This window comes from Leucoraja erinacea, chromosome 40 (genome assembly GCF_028641065.1).
Source record: "Leucoraja erinacea ecotype New England chromosome 40, Leri_hhj_1, whole genome shotgun sequence".
Taxonomy (NCBI): domain Eukaryota; kingdom Metazoa; phylum Chordata; class Chondrichthyes; order Rajiformes; family Rajidae; genus Leucoraja; species Leucoraja erinaceus.
In genome coordinates, this window is record NC_073416.1 from 7,135,840 (window position 1) to 7,139,908 (window position 4,069).

The following is a 4,069-nucleotide window of genomic DNA, read 5'->3' on the forward strand; positions in this document are numbered from 1 at the left end:
ACCAGGCCAAATTGCTCATATGGCCTCCTTTCTCCCAAGCCTCACCCCAAATTGTAGCTTTTCCTAATTTCGCTCTTTGATCTTTCTCAAAATTAATGAAGTCCACAAGATACCGTTCGCTCCTTCATCTAGATTCTGACCACCTATGTTTTATTCCTGGACTCTAGAATAACTGAAATAACATTAAATAGTTGCCTTCAAAGAATGTTCTCCACCCTCCCTCTTTATTTCAATCTACCCATATCACCTTTCCTCACCAAAAAAAATCAAGTCCTTTCATGTTACTGCCCCCACTTCCAACCTCCCTTTGTCCTCCCAAGTCATTGAATGTGCCAGAGCTTCCCAACTTCACGCTCACCTTCACCAGAACTCCTGGTTTGAATCCCTGCAGTCAGGTTTCCATTCCCAGCACAGTCCTGAAATGGCTCTGATCGAAGTTCATTGTTACAATTGCACGCAGTGTAAATATTGGCAATCTATTCCTCCATGTCCACTGATGCAGTTGATCACATCCACCCTCCAACACCTCTCTGCAAAGTCATCCAAGAACACAGCATCAATTTTCTTCTGCATATTGACAACAACCAACTCACATCTCTTGATCCCACCATTGTCTCCAACATGTCAATGAATCTATCTTACATCCAATGATAAATAAGCAGTGGCAAATAGTGGGAATATCAACCCATCATCTTTAGTCCCAGTCACAAACTTGGTTTGTTACCCATTGACTCCATCTCTCTCCATCAAGAATGTCTGAACACCAACAGGACAGTTCATAATCTTCATGTCATTCTTGACTCAAAGGCAAGATGCACATCTCTTGTCCAGGTTACAGAAGGCCACAAGCAGTAATGCCATCCAGGTCTTCCCCAGATTCACCCCACCTAACTAATGAAATGCACAACCACACATATTTGTCACCTCTGCCAACACACTCCCATCTGGATTCCCTACCTAAACAACATTAAAAATGTCTACTGCCACTGTCTCAACTCATACTACCATATTCAACCCGACTCAACTCAATTTTTAACATTCTCAAATCCCTTCAAATTCTTGCCTGACACAAAATCAGTCCTAATTTAATTGCTCCTATGGGCTGTCTGGACCTCAGCTCCAGAATTCATTCACAATACTTTTTTCTTCCTTAATACATCCCCTAAATAAACATAATCCTATGGCCAAACTTTTGGCAATCTTCCCTGATCACCTTGTGAATCTCCCAGGTACATTTGTTTGCTACATTAATAAAAAATAATTCATTGGCAACTAGTCTTCCCATCCTCTCCTCTCCTATACACATACACACACCCACATTGTCAAAGCATCTATGCCGTTAATATCAGGGCAAGTTGATTCTATCATTGAGACAGAGGCACAAAGAATTGCAGATGCTGGAATCTTGAGCAAAAGAAGTGCTGAAGGAATTCAGGTCAAGCAGCATCTGTGGAGGGACAAACAGAAATGGACAGACAACGATCTTGGTCAGGGCTGATCCATTGCTCACAGATTCTGTCTGACCCATTGAGGTCATCCAGCAGTGAGTTATTTTTCCCTGAAGATTCCAGCATCTGCAGTTCCTTGCGAGTCAGTCTGAAGGGTCCCAACTCATTCGTCCTTTTTCCTCCACAGATACTGCCTGACAGTTCCTCCAGCACTTTGTTTTACTCAATATTCCAGCATCTGCAGTTGTTTTTGTCTCCACCTACCATTTGTCAAACTTTGCCTCCACCCTCACCCCTTTTCCAGCTTTCTCCCTTCCCTCATGTCTCATCATCCGCCTATTTCCCTGCACAGATGCTACCCGGCCCGCTGAGATCCTCCAACACTTTGACTTTATTATTAATTTTGGATGGCAAATGTCAACCTTGTTCTTATTAGCTACCAATCACCATCAACACTTCAATGCTTGAAAGGTCAGGCTGAACTATGGCTGGCTAAATTAAAACCTGGCCTGATGGCTTGCTTAGACCAAAGTGCATCACCATGATGTAACAATGAATCCAAGCAACACACGGGTACACCACATCTTCTGGTAATTGTATCAGATTTGTCATTCATCAGATTATACTCCATAATGACAGTTATCTCATCCTGGATTATTATGATGTCCTGTCTTATTAAAACAAAGGCTCCCTTCACAAGTCATCAAACTTACCAATTCCAGCGAAGTTCAGAAACTGGAAAGAACATAACATGAATTAATTTATTGGATGACAAAACAGATCCAATTTAAAATCCCACTGTTTTAATGAAATCGCGCTCGCAAACTTACCGTTCAGGAATGGAAAAGTACAAAATGATAATTCTAGAAAAAAAAGTAATGACTGAAATGGTCAGCGCGCCTTGTGGGGGGGGGAGGGGGAAGCTAAAAAGGTGTATCGATAAACAATTAGCTTCAATATTCTTTCTTTAAACAACGATTTCATAGAGAATTCGTGATTTCACAGGGATTATGCCACCCCCGGTTCTCCACACACACCACCTCGGCCAGCGTCAACTGAAGCTGAATTTAAAGCCGCGGCTGCCTCACGTGGACAATCCCGCCTTTGTGTCGCCCTCGCCCATCGATCTCGCACAAGCTCTCGCGGGAAGGAACGAGCAGCCGCCTTAGTTCCCGCCCAAGCGCGGCGTTCACCTGGAAGACAATCCGTCCGCACACTTTCACTTAAACCTCGGGAAACGATTAAAGAATGAATCAAATATAGAAACAAGGTACTGCAGATGCTGCTTTACACAAGAGGACACAGAGTGCTGGAGTAACTCAGCGGGTCAGGCAGCATCTCTGGAGAACATGGATAGGTACAAATTCCTGAGCATTAATAACTAGGGTGACCTGTCCTGGGCTCAGATGTAAACACGAAGAATGTTGGACTCAGCCGCGTTCATTATGTGCACAGCCTTCCCCAGCATCGAAAGCATTAACACGAGTCACTGAAGAAGGGTTTCGGCCCGAAACGTTGTCTATTTCCTTCGCTCCATAGATGCTACTGCACCCGCTGAGTTTCTCCAGCACTTTTGTCTACCTTCGATTTTCCAGCATCTGCAGTTCCTTCTTAAACACTGCCTCAAACGGCATATCTCATCGAGGATCCCCAACATCCGAGCCATGCCCTCCCCTCGCTGCTATTATTGGGCAGGAGGTACTGAAGCCTGAAGTCCCACGCCATCAAGTTTAGGAACAGCTACTTTCCTACAACCATCAAGTTCTTCAAACTACCCAGACAATCTTACTCCTAGGTACACAAAAGTGCTGGTGAAACTCAGCGGCTGCAGCAGCATCTATGGAGCGAAGGAAATAGGCAACGTTTCGGGCCGAAACCCTTCTTCAGACTGATCGGGGGTGGGGGGGGGGGGGGGGACCGGGACAAGAAATGAAAAAGGAGAAGCCCGAAGGAGGAGACAGCGGGGGACTGAGGAAGGGGAGGAGACAGCAAGGGCTAACAAAATTGGGAGAATTCAATGTTCATGCCCCCAGGATGCAGACTCCCCAAGCGGAATATGGGGTGCTGTTCCTCCAATTTCCGGTGCTGCTCGCTGTGGCCATGGAGGAGACCCAGGACAGAGAGGTCGAAGACGGAGTGGGAGGGGAAGTTGAAGTGCTGAGCCACCAGAGGGTCAGCTTGGTTATTGTGGACCGAGCGGAGGTGTTCGGTTGCAACGGGAACCAGCAATAGATGCTGCACCCGCTGAGTTTCTCCAGCTTTTTTGTGTACCTTCGATTTTCCAGCATCTGCAGTTCCTTCCCTTGCATCCGCAAGAAATGCAACACTTATCCCTTTACCTCCCCCCTCGACTCCGTTCAAGGACCCAAGCAGTCGTTCCAGGTGCGACAGAGGTTTACCTGCATCTCCTCCAACCTCATCTATTGCATCCGCTGCACTAGATGTCAGCAGATCTATATCGGTGAGACCAAGCAGAGGTTGGGCGATCGTTTCACCGAACACCTCAGCTCGGTCCGCGATAACCAAGCTGACCTCTCGGTGGCTCAGCACTTCAACTCCCCCTCCCACTCCGTCTCCGACCTCTCTGTCCTGGGTCTCCTCCATGGCCACATGGCTCCTCC